Below are 13544 nucleotides of genomic sequence, written 5' to 3'. Positions count from 1 at the left end.
TCCAGGGAAGGCATGGCTTGGCAGTTCGGCTGGACTGTTCCCATGAGGCACAGGGTCAGACTGATTTACATATAGCCATGTCTGAACTGGGGTGGCAGAGTGGGCTAAAGAACGGTGATGGATCAAACCCAGATCTTTTGACTGGGTGTGAGTGCATGATTGGTTCAGATGCTCCGTCCATCACCACCCCCTTTTGTACCACAGGTGTAAAGGTAGGCAGAGATTGGCAATGAAGTACTTGAAGGAGAGTAGTGCTCATATCTGTCTGATCCAGGAGACCCATTTAGACACTCTAGAGGGAAACACTATATTTTCAAAGTGTCGTTGAATAGACCACTTCCTAGTCTCAGAACAGTCTGCACACTGTAGGGGGGTCACGATTCTAATTAAGAGAGGAGCAGACTGTGTTATCAAAGCCTCTAAGTCCGAGAAATCCGAGAGGTGGCTGATAGCTACTTTAGACTGCGGGGGCAGAGTTGGCTTGTGCCGTATTTTATGGTCACTTCTCTAGATTGGACTATCTCTTTGCTGAAAGGACTATTGCTGAAAAAATCAAATCTATAAACATCCTTCCAGACCACATTTCAGACCATGCAGCAATGAGTCTCGCCTTGGCTGGGTATTGTAGACCTTTGAGACCAAGATGGACTATAAGGAGAGCCATTCTCCCGAGGTGGGAGGGATATTAAAGCAAGCATGCCAGTTGTTCTATAAGGACAACCTTGGATCTGTCCCCCTTGACGTCATATGGGACACATTTAAGGCCTTTCTCAGAAGAGAACTACAAAGACTGTCTTCTGCTCAAAAAAGTGCTGAACGTTTAACTTTAAAGGCTTTGGAGGGTAAAGTAGGCTCATTTGGAGGGCAGCCTGCCCCAAGCTAGAATGCGGCCCCCCGATGTTCCGGCAAGGTTACAGAAGCAACTTGAAGATGTGAAGTTAGAATATAAGGTCTACTTGGATCAAAAATGCAGAGCTCAGTGGAACACACGGTCTATGAAGATCTTTGAATATGGGGGAAAAGCTGGTGCACTACTGTCCTGGAAGGCTTGGACAGACAGGTCTAGGAATTTTATCGAAAAACAGGTTGTGAATGATGGAGGGGACACTTCAGGGAAGCGGGAAGATATGCAGGCCATTTAGTGTCTCTCTATTCTAGTCTATATGGGGAAGAAATCTCCCCTGATTTGGAGTGTATTAAGTCCTGGCTAAGGAAGTTGCAGTTCCCCAATTTAAAAGATGTGAGCAGTAAGGATCTTGATGCTCCAATAACTAAGGAGGAGATTTGCCTGAGTATAACTAATGATGAGAAGGGTAAACCTGCAGTTACCGATGCTCTACCAAATGAAGTGTACAGCCTTCTAATTGAGGAGTTAATGTCATTCTTGGAAACTCTGTGTATCTCTATCTATAGGCATGGTGGTTAGGTCCCTAAATCCTGAAAAGAGGTCTCCATAGTCCTTATTTTGAAACCCTTCTAAGGATCCTACTAGGGCAGATTCCTATCGGCCAAACTCTCTGCCTAATGCGGACTATAAGATCTTTATGACTATTTTAGCAGGGAGATTGGCTAAGCTCGCCCCTCAGCTTATTCCTTAGATCAGAAGGGTTTTATTCCCAAGAGATAAATACAGGAACAGACCCAACAGTTAATTGGTACGATAGATATTGCCTCTTTGGCCGTAGTAGCATTAGATGCTGCTAAGAGATTTGACCGAGTATGTTGGGTCTTCCTCTGGGAGGTTTTGAGCTCAATGGGATTCGGCCCTAAATCTATTAATACACTTAGGGCGATCTATGAGGGAGCATCGGCCAGGATCTTCTTTAATGGTACATTATCCCCCAGCTTTAATATACTAAGAGGGACGCAGCAGGGTTAACCTTTATCTCCTCTCCTTTTTGACATTTATATAGAGCCTCTCGTCCAACAGCTGAGATTGGATGCCTTTGTTGTTTCATTTAGTTCTCCGCCTTATTGCTGTATAGTCGCGCTCTATGCCGATGACTTACTAATTTACACGGCTGCCCCTCTAACTTCGATTCCGAGAGTCGAACAACTACTTGTGGAATTTGGCTCTCTTTCTGGTTACTTAGTAAACACTGCTAAAACCAATGTTATGTGTTGGAACATCATGGACTGAGAAGGGAAAGTAAGCTCCAAGTTTAGATTTTTGGGTATCACAGTTGTAAGCGATTTAGATCAAATCTGCATCTTAATTTGTTAAGGGCTACCAAAGACATTGAATGCCTAGGTGGAAAAATCTCCCGTTGACAACTTGAGACGGGTTTATTTGATAAAAATGGTTATCCTTCCTAAATTAACCTATCTTTTTAACGCTATTCCTCTTGGGTTCCCCAAACAGGGCATTGATAAAAATCCAGGGGAAGGTGGTGAGTTTGTTTGGGCCCATAAAGGTGCTAGGAAATCTTGGAAAAACTTAGACTCAAGTTGAATAAAGGGGATAGGCTTTACCTGATTTTAACATGTATTGTGTTGCCTTTCAATTTAGAAATATCTGAATGCTCCTGGCAAAAATAGATGGTTCCACTTGGCGGCAACCTTTGGGGGAGATGATATGTTTGGCGCTCCCAGGTTTTTTAAGAAGGTTCGATTATAGGTATTGAGATCTGCCTTGGATATGTGGTATAGAGTCAGGAGGAGGTGGGGCATTGGATACTATTCGGATTTCGCTCCAGTTTGGGACCCCCTCAGAACCCCAGAATGTTTAAAGGATGCTTCAAGTCTACCACTTAGAAAGGCGGGGTTACAACTTGGTCAGACTTGTCATCAGAGGGAGTGCACCCCTGGGAAGCATTAAAGGTTAAAACCAGCAATGAGTTGTCCAGATTTAAGTTTATCCAACTATCCTCCTGGTTTGTGGCCTCAAATAAGGCAATTGGGGGACCATGAATTGGAGTTGTCTCTCCAGGACATCAGGCCTAAGAATAAAGAGGTGGCAAGGTGGTATGAGAGATGCATGGTGGCAGAGAAAAATATGCTAACACCCTCCTATTCTGTGTGGAGAGGAACCCTCTCAGAGAAGGACATTGAGTCAGTTTGAGATAATTCATTGAAGACTTTGTACTCAACTGTTAAACCTTCTGATCTAAAGAGGAACCACTTTTTCACTATTAATAGCCTTTACTGGACTCCACACAAAATACCCAAGTTCACCCCTCAACGTTCCCCTAAGTGTGTGAAGTGTGGTTGCATAGGAGCAAATTATGTTCACATTTTTGTCGAAGGTCCGGCCCTTAAAGACTTGTGGGGTGGTATAGAACTTGCACTAAAAGGTATCTTTGATCGGGAAATCAAACTGAATGCAACACTTACCCTCCTACGAGATGATGGAGCACTAACTATGCTGTTGAGGCAACATCATAGAAGGTTGCTCTTTTATTTGATCCTTATTGCTAGGAGGGAAATTTGCTTGAAATGGAGGGACCCCCTGCCTCCGATAGCGGAAGATTGGGTCCGGGCTGCATTTAGGATCTGCTGTCTTGATCAGGAAACAGCAAAGAGTCCTAATTTGTCTATATGGTTTGACTTTCTAAATTTGGTGCGCTCCTTGGGTGTTGGCTATCCGTTCCTATGATTACACCGACTCACTGGCAAAGGTGATGGTCCAGGTGGAAGTGGACCAGGGTGAATGCAGTGACCGCTGGATGGCAAGTTAGACTATGCGTTTTTTTCTTTGTCTATTGTGGAAGCTCTTTGTGATATGAGGGATATAATATATATAGAGCATCAACCCACCCCCGACTACAGAGAAAGATTGGGTGAACTCAACAAGACACTAATCAATGGTCTTTCCGAGACTCTCAATCCCCCATGTCCCAGCAGGAAAAGGGTGGGAAGGAAGCCATCCTGGTATAACAAGGCATGTAGACTGGCAAAGGGAGAACTACTCTGTGTATTAAAGGAGAAAAGCAGTAGGGACCTTATACAACACAAGAGGCTGGTATATCGGCAGCTAATCCCCCATGCCAAGCTGGAGTGGGGGAATGACAACTGGGCTAAACTAACATCAACCCTTGCGAGTAAGGACTCACGAACGTTCTGGTGGGTGGTGACTACTGGCTCGGCTGACCCTGACCTGGCAGTGATGCCGAATATTGCTGCAGAGACATGGGAGGATCATTTCAGCACCCTCTATAAGGGGGATAGTTCCACTATGGAGCTGCCCCCTGAGGACCCCTGATTAGGCACCCTGATGGCTTATTCGAGAATATTTTCTCGTTAGAAGAGGTTAGGGTAGCAATATCTAGGCTCCCGGCGGGAAAGGCCCCAGGGCTGGATAAGGTCCCAGGGGACCTCTATAAGCAAGAACCCGCGGTATGGGCCCCTTACCTCTTAACAATCTTTAACGCCATCATGGGAGGTATGGCATTTCCAAGTACTTGGCTGGGCGCAGAGGTAGTCCCTATATATAAGAAAGGGTCGCCCCTGCTCCCGGCCAACTACAGGCCAATCAGCCTAATAGACGTGGCTCAGAAACTCTTTGCAAGGTTAGTTTTGGACCGCCTTTTGCACTGGATGGAAGAGTCAGCAATTTTAAGTCAGTACCTGGCAGGGTTCAGAAAGAGCGTATCCACCACTGACCAGATTTTCAGACTGGCTATGCTCTTTTGGAAAACAGTGAAGTTGGAAGGCGGATCTTTATACACCGTTTTTGTAGACCTTCGTGCGGCCTTTGATTTGGTCCCATGAAGGAGACTGAATGCCGTCCCCAATGAAGACGCCCCAAGGCTCGCCAGTACAGGGATCTCAGCGATCATGTTCGCAGATGATACCCTGTTACTTGCAAAGACACCAACGGGCATTCAGCGAGTCCTTGATGGGTTCGTCGTCTTCTGTCACGATCGGGGACTGGAAATAAACACCACCAAAACGGAATTTATGATTTTTAATCCGGCGAAGACGACCCGCCCAAACCCTTCTATAGATGCTGTGTGCCTGGAAAGGGTGCAGACATTTGAGTATCTGGGTCTGACCCTTAACGAAAATATGTCCTGGGCCCAACACCAGACTAAATCCCAGTTAAAGCTTTCCCAAAAGGTTGGGGGGATTATCAAATTGTGGCGTAATTCTACGACTAAACCTGTCAGACCCCCCCCTTGAAATTTACAAAATGCAGGCACGGGGTTCAATAATTTATGGAGGCCAATTGTGGGGCCATAACTGTGCCCCTGCGATTTCTGCCATAGAGAACAGGTTCATCAGACAGCTGGCTTCCCTGCCTATCAGCACGCCCCTCCTCCCTCTCAGGCTTGGCCTGGGATTGAGACCACTAAAGGAGGAGTTGGGCCTCAAGCCCTTAACCTTTTGGAGGCGTTTGTGGGTAACCCCAGAACTCCTGAGCTATAGGCAGGAACTTACAGAACTGTTGAAACTCCCAAATGTCTGGAAGCTCCCCTGGCTAAAATATATAAGGCAGGAATTTGAGAGGCTAGGCTATCCTTCACTGTGGAAAAATCCAGAAGAGGCTTGCAGAAATGTACCATGAAAAGTTCTGGCTAATAGGTACTATGATTATAATCTTTCTGCCTCTTTCCGGAATGCCCAAAGTGGGACATTGTCCAGCACATTTATCACATCAAAAGACTACTATAAGCTGGAACCACTGCTTGAAAATATTAGCCCCATTGGTCTCAGGAAGTTGTTTCTGCAATGGAGACACAACTCCCTCCCAATTAGAGACCTTACTAGTAGGTGGCGTTCTCCAACTCCAAAAAACTGCCCAGCTTGTACTGAAGAGCTGGAGAATGACATCCATGTACTCTTCTTCTGTCCTACCTACGAGAAGCCTAGGAAAAAGTGGATTGTTCCCATATGCAGAAACCTGGGGATTAGGCAATGTTTGCAGTCTTACAGAATATTGAAAACTGATTTATCCCCAGTGATTGTTTTTGCTGTAAGTACATTTTTAGCTGCTATGTGGAACATCAGGAGAAGTTATGTAGCAATTGAGATCTAGTTTTCTACTGTACAGCTGAGGGTGTATATTGGCTTTGAATAGAACTCTTATTGTAATTGTTGGAAATGTTTTTATGAGAAAAATGTATTGTAGATGGACTATTCTCTTCTATCCCAAGGAAATAACTTATGTTGGACATAATATCGTGAACTTTTTATTCGATTTTAACTTCCAATGAATGTGGTTTTATGTATCTTTTATGGCTGCAATGTGCCGAAATAAAGATTATAAAATAAAAAAAAAATGTATATATATATATATACATATATACACACACACACACACACATATATATATATGGAATATGTGGAAGTTGAAGGGAGTTGATAATGTTTCACGGTGGTGAATAGCGCTCCAAAGAGGTTATTTGCACTGGTGATTATTATTGTGAAATAATCAGCTTCTGTGGCCAGTCAGATATTTTGTAGTGTTTTCTATGGGATATACAGAGATGCTAAGTCTTCTAGGTTTCTGGACCTTCATCACCTTTTGTCAGCATTCAATGTCAATATTTTGCTGAAGTTTAGGCATTAGGAATTCCATGGTGTATGAACTTATCTTTTTGTGGGACGATGTCTTGTACACCAGTGATGGGCTTCAAACCTAACAGATAGAGGTCCTCAATGTCTTCTGCTGGAGTTAGATTTGTAGCTTTTTATCTTTCCCCTAGTGAAGAGGACAATTTCCATGGATAAGTTTGTATGGAACTCTAAGGATGTATCATGAATTTCCTATTAAGTATGGGCGGATTTAGCGAATCTGGCGTACGCGAACTTGCGTATTTACGGATTCGCAATCCGCAAGATCCGCGAACTCTCGCGAATTTGCGGATTTTTGTGTTTTTTGTGTTCGCAAGGGTTCGCGAGGATTTGTGTACCAGTTCGCAATTGCGAACTTACTTGTCGGCTCGCAACAGCCGCGACTATGTTGTTTCTACATCTGGTTCATCATCACAGGTTCACAGCACCCTCTGTTTCACCACTGCCACCCTCTGGTACACCCATGCCAGTGATGCCACCCTCTGGTACACCCATGCATCCCTCTGGTACACCCTCACTGCCACCCTCTGGTTGGTTTATCACTGTAAATTATGGGGGTGAAAAAAAGCAAGCACACCTGCCCTGCTTCAACTGCCATGAATTAATTTGGGGTTGATTAATGTGTCAGTGATTTTGAAACTTCCAGTCTGGCTGGCACCTGCTTCCTTCCTTATCTGTAATTTGCTTTCTGTTGCAGTGCAAATTTTTTTTCACAGGACCTTTATGGCCTACTTGTAGCTATTCTATGAGCCTGCTGTTTGGGTCAGAGCAGGGTCATAGAATAGTTGCAAATAGGCAACTGAACTCTGGAGGGGCCCCTCAGGAAGCACTAGAGTGAATGGTTACTAATGTTAAGATTGAACTTTTGCACCTGCAGATTGCTTTCAGTTCTGCAAAAATCGTTTTTCTGCAATTTCGCGCGATTTGCGGAGCGCGAATCCGTGCGAGATCGATTTCGGAAGAAGCGAATTCATGCAAATACACGATTTTTTTTTTGCGGCGTGTATGTTCGCGTGAGTTTGTGCGTGTTCGCAAGGCACTTGTAGCGCTACGTTTGCGAAGTTACCCTAGCGATCGTACATGGGCGCGGCCATCTTGTTTGCGTGGCGTAATTCCGTTTCCGGCCGCTATGTGTAATCTCGCAAAGTGTGCGGCTCGCTAGTACAATTTCGCACGTGATCACGAGGAAAATCTCGCGCGACCTTACCCACGCGGTCGTGAACGGGCGCGGCCATCTTGTTTCTCATTCATTGCTATGGTTCTGGGCATGCTCTCTGTATCCTTTCTTAATCTCTGCCATCCTTTGCTTTTTTGAAGTTTTTTTTAATCTATTTTACTTATTATCTATCCCTCTATTTTTCTAGCTCTATAGTTTTGTGTTTTCTGCTACTTTTTGTTAATTTTTAACTACTTTTTTAAACGCTTTTATTTTCTTCTTCCCTGTTCTATTTCTTCTTTCTTATTTTGCTTCCTTTCTGCCCAGACCATGGTAAAGGGAGCCGGGAAGAAGCCCGCAAAGGGGAAGGGTCCCGCACCCCGTGCCCGGCTTCCGTGCGGGCGTTTGAGGGGGGAGACAGTGGTAGCTCGGGAGATTTTTAGTGCGGAGGAGGTGGCCGCACTAATATTTCACGTCCAGCGCCGCCTCCCCAAGACCATCATGGGAGGCGGCAAGATCGCAACCGGCTACGGCATCCGGGAGCGCCGGAAGCGGTGGGAGAAGGTGTGCCGGGCCATGTTTAAACTCTCTGGGGTCCGGCGCACTTATAACCAGGCCACCCACCGCTGGACGGATGTCATGGACCGGGAACGCGACTTGCTGGACGTGCTTGGCGTAGAGATCCCCGGGCTTGGTGAGTAGTAGTAGCTATTTCTAGCTATTTCATCACTACTCTGTTTTATCCAGCTCTGTTATTTGCAAATGTTTTTTTTTACCAAGAGCAATAATGCTGCCGATTACATTGTAGGTAAATTATATTTCAAAATCGTCTATGCATTTCAGGTGCACTGCTCTCCTTCTCAGTAGCCTTGCTACTATGCTTATTTGTTTTGTATTTTGTGTTCATTTCATTGGCCTGAGAAATTATGTATGAGTGTAGTGTAAAGAACTGCGTAATGCTAGACACTAAGGGTCATATTTTCAATTACCGGCGCATCCCTGCAAAGTAGCAGGGATGCGCCAGTAATTGTGCGCCATGCCACCACCACCCATGGGCCCAAAACATCACAGAAGCCTTACGCATCTGTTTCGTAAAGGCGGCGCATTGCTGGAGTTGCGTGCCAACGATGGCGCAGCTCCAGCAATGCTCTGGGGTGCCCTATCTCCCCAATGCTGCATCAAGCCGTACGTCGGCTTCAAGCAGACGCAGGGTTTGAGTCACGCATCATTGTCCTAAAAGTGACTGATTGACATCTTGTAGATTTCCCTCAGCCACTTTTAGGATTCGTTCCTGCGCAGGAACGCCCTCCCTTGCGCCGGAATGCCCCCTGATGGCGCAGGGCTTTACAACGTGATGCATCTCCCATATGCGTCACTTTGTTAATATACGCGGCACCATGGCGCCTCTTTTGTTCTGCCGCTGCGTCACAAAAGTCACGCAACAATGGAGCAAAAGAGCCACAAGGGGCTTCAAAATCAGCCCCTACAGACTCAAGTCCAGTCCTTCCTTTAGACACATGGCTATAAGAAGAAATAGTGGTGGTGGTCGGTGGATTTATAGTTTGAGTATTCACTGATCTGCAAGCACGATGGACTTTGTCTGTCACTTCGCGTGCTGCGGACTGCTGCCTGCCAGGCCAAGGTAAACCTTTTTAGTAGTCTGTTTAGTGAGTTACATAGGAACTTTCAAAGTCAACGGTCCGCAAATCAAGCAATACTAATAACGTAGTATACCACATGAGATCGGTCAATATATCCCTTGGAATAGCTGTCTATCTATTTGCTATTTCGCCAAAATATTTTGTATTGTTATTTTGAAATGTTTGATTTGGTTGACAAATATCATCCATGTTTTCTGGTCTTTCTTTCTTTCATGTTGTACATCAGCTTCCCCCAGGGGCAAGAGGAGGACATAGGAGGAGGAGGAGGGTGCTGTTCAGGATGCGGGCCAGGATCGGGCAGGCGAGGGCTCCTTTGCTGGCCCCAGTAAGTTTTAATTTTAATATAGAGTACCTATTTTTTCCTAGCGTTCCTCATTCGATTTTTTCTAAATCGTCTTTCATCTTCTTGTAGACTGGATCTAAATTCTTATCCTGCCTCGACTATGACTCCCTGTGGTATTACTAGATTATTCTTATTAGTCTGTCTGTGTAGCTAACTAAGATTGCACATTTGGCAATTCCATTGGACTCCCATTCTAGTCAGCAATAGCTCTATGCACTGAGTGCAGTCCGCTGGGATTGTCCATAATGTCTTTTTAAGTCTTCGAAATGTTTATGCTTTGACAATTGCCAACAATAAAAAGGTGAATGACCACCAAGAAAGAATAAGATACTACTTTACTTTTGTTTTGGATACTAGGACAATCCATTCTACTACTGTTGCAGGGACAAATCTGCACAAACAGAACTATGGACACGAAATAATGCAATAAATTATTACATTGTATTTCGTTTTTTTCACATTTATTTATTCCTCCTAGACTAAATATTATATAGTAGTGAGTGGTGTATTCTAACATTCTTAAATGTACTTTGTAGGTGGAACATCTGGTGGCGGGGCCAGCGCGGAGGTGGTGGTGTTGGACCAGGACCAGGACGGTGGTGGTGGGAAGAGGTAAACTATATATTCCTTACTTATTGAGATTGAAGACTGCATAGTGTGCTTTCTGCACAGGTGTATTATAAATCAACCAGGTAGTAGCCTCCTCAAAATGTACTTCGACTTAGCTGTGAAGTTTTTGGTGAGAAGAATCCCAATAAGATCTGAGATGAACTTGATGGATGGGATGAACGAAAAGCGAAAGAAGGGTGTAAGTAAGTGTGGAAGGACGAGAAATTTGATGATGGCTGGCAAAGAACAATGATATGTGTTTGCTTGGTCCCCGAGGTGGCTGGGAAGGAAAGAAAATGGTATGGTGCATGGCTGGGTGAATGATGAAGCAAGGATGGGTGGAAGGAGAACAGCCTGGGTGGGTGAAACAGAAACTGTATGTGTGCATATACTTTGAATGGATGGATGCCTGGATCATGGTATTATCTGACTCTTAGATAGCATATGTGTATCTAGAGAGAGTAGACGGTCACTGGATGAACTAAGTGTTACCTTGAAGAGCATGTAACACCGCACCCGCACGTCCGTTCCAATGTAGGAAAGGCAAGGAAAAGAAGTCGTAATTTTGTCCAAATACTACCATGAATAGTAGCAGTAGTTTGTATTGCAACTGCAAGCACAGCATATATCCGGTTCTTACGGTGGACACTCCCTCCCTACCTCTCTTAGTAACTTTAGTTTAGTAGTAGTACGTCATTCATGTGTGGGTGTATCACTGTTCACTCAATAATAAGCAAAGCACCTAAAGTCATCCCATATGTCATCAAATACATCCCATGTGAAGTGATAGATAATCAAATTATTTAGCTTCTTCATTTTCCTTTTCTAGTACTCATTTGCACTGCAGGGTGAAAGCTAAATTAATTAAGCAGTAGCCCTTGTAACAGAGTATTCTCAGTGCCACCCGTAATAGAAAAGGAAGAGCTTCACCACCTGCATGTACTGGACCGGTACAGTAACGCAAGTCTGTCTCACTCATCATGGTGTGCGTCTGTTTTTCTCGGGTGCAAGTTCACTGCGCTGGCATTATGCCGGCTTGCATAAGATAACGTACCAATTTTCCTAAACAAAAGAGAAGAAGAAGAATAAGACTGGTGTACTGTCATAGTCGACTGTAATGGAAGTCCATAGTGCTCGTAGAATTTGTTCCTTAAACTCCCACTAATGTTAGAGCAAGGATGAAGAAGTGGGAGGTTAGATAGATACTGTCCTCAATAGTTATGTACTGTGCTTTCAATTTGCTACTTGTACTGTGACACAACTTTCTGCTCAATCACTTTGTGTTATTAATCTTAAGGAGCATTGGTTACAGACTATGTCTTCCTTTCTTTATATAGTTGCTCCTTCCAAATCAAATAGACCATCACGGAGGGAGCAGGCTCGAATGGCCCGGCAACGGAGGCTGGATGCCACTGTCGCCGAATATCGGCGGCTGGTGGCCCTGGAGGAGGAGGACACGCAGTCAACCAGTACAACAACAACAACATCCACTGGCACAGCTGCATCCTCCTCCGTGCCCCCACGGGCTGCCAGCCAGCGCAGTGGTCCAGCGGCACGGAGCAGGGCTACCAAAGCCAACCGCCACCGCCGAGCAGCAAAGACACCAGCTGCCCCTCACAGGAGTTGCAAGGCACGCCAGCGCCGCTTAGGACTCAAAGTGTCCTACCTGGAGCAGGAGGTCCTTAGCTATAAGAACTTGGTGGAGGGCCTCCGCTTCGACCATGCCACCCTCCGCAAGGAGTATGATGCCCTGGCCGCTAAAGTCAACAGCACCCTCCCATAGTGTAGTGTCCCTTGCCCCTTTTTTAGAGACTTTTAGGGGGTGGGATTTGGGAGTTGGGTTCTTTTTGGGACTTTTGAAAGACAATCGTTGGGGTTAGGGAGGGTCTTGAGGGAGATTATTTTGTTAGGGATACATAAATATACTTTTTGAAACTTTATCTGACCATACCTGTTTTTTACTGCTTTTGAGTCTGGTGGGTGGGGGTTTAACAGTAAGTTTGTTTTCCTGAAGAGTCCTAGGACTTTAGTAGTACTACCGTCAATCTCTCGTCTAGTCCTAATAGTCCATTATACTACCTCCCACCAAACGCTTATGTTACCTGTAATTTGTGTTTGAAAGTAGGGCTAGGCCCAGGGCTGGCTCCACGGGAAATGGGGATTAAGGTTGGCAATCCTGGGCGGATGAAATGTCCTCATTGCGGTGGTACTAGTGGTGTGACACAGTGGCAGTATCATGCCTATGGAAAAAAAGAAAATGAAACCTGGTTTGTCCTTACTGTAGCATTACAACGGTACAATAGAGAATATAGCAGGTGACAGTACACTAGAACAGTGCCACAATGTAGCCTAACAAATGGTAAAGTATTGCAAGTATAACTAGTACTTGCGTTGAATTTATTTGACATTGGCAACTACTACAAGAAATAGTACTGAAGCTGAGTAAGTCTAGAATATATCCTCGGATTCCTTCACCAGCCTGTTGCTATGACCTTATCCTCCCCAGCAAGTGTGTGGAATTATTGATGTCATTTAGTCACACATCAAGCAAAACAACACAGCCCGGGGGAAGAGGGTTAGGGTTTGGAAAATGGATGGGAATGGGGGTTTCTTTTTGGGTAGGTTTTGTTGAGAGAAGAAAAAAAAAGCACAGCATGGACAAACAATAATTGAAGATAAAGAAATCTTTGGGTACAAAGCTAACCACAAATCTTTTAAGTGACATAAAGGAAGTGCATGCCCTACTGCATGCATTGTTACTGAAAAGTAAGTAGTACTAGAATGCGACAGTAGTACAGGGCTGCAGCGTTTTCACTTGCCTATCTCTGCACTCAGAGAATCACTTCTTACATTAAATAATTTAGGTTGAAAAATTAGCCGAAGTAAAACCTATAGAATGGCTGTAGGGATCAATTTAGAAGCAGAGAGAGATCCAAGAAATGCAGTCACACTCATAGAAGAAAACAATGGATACTGTATCTGTATGTTGTTGTAGTTGTCCTGTTGAATTTGGTAAGTAAGTTGCATGCAGCAAACAATTCCTCTTATTAGCGGCACTCCTCCATTCCAGCTGACGCTTCGTCCATCAATGTTGGTGACCAGAAGACACCCTGTCCACTGCCTGCCTGGCGGATGTTGAATTGCGGCTCATTAATGTGAAGCCTGACTCCATCTTTTTTCCCCATTGCACAGACTGAAACCCGTCCTGTAATTATTGAACGAAAAACAGGAAGTGCTATTACAATACCACTGATAAATA

This window comes from Lissotriton helveticus, chromosome 2_1 (genome assembly GCF_964261635.1).
Source record: "Lissotriton helveticus chromosome 2_1, aLisHel1.1, whole genome shotgun sequence".
Lineage (NCBI taxonomy): Eukaryota > Metazoa > Chordata > Amphibia > Caudata > Salamandridae > Lissotriton > Lissotriton helveticus.
Note: the sequence above shows the minus strand (reverse complement) of the source record.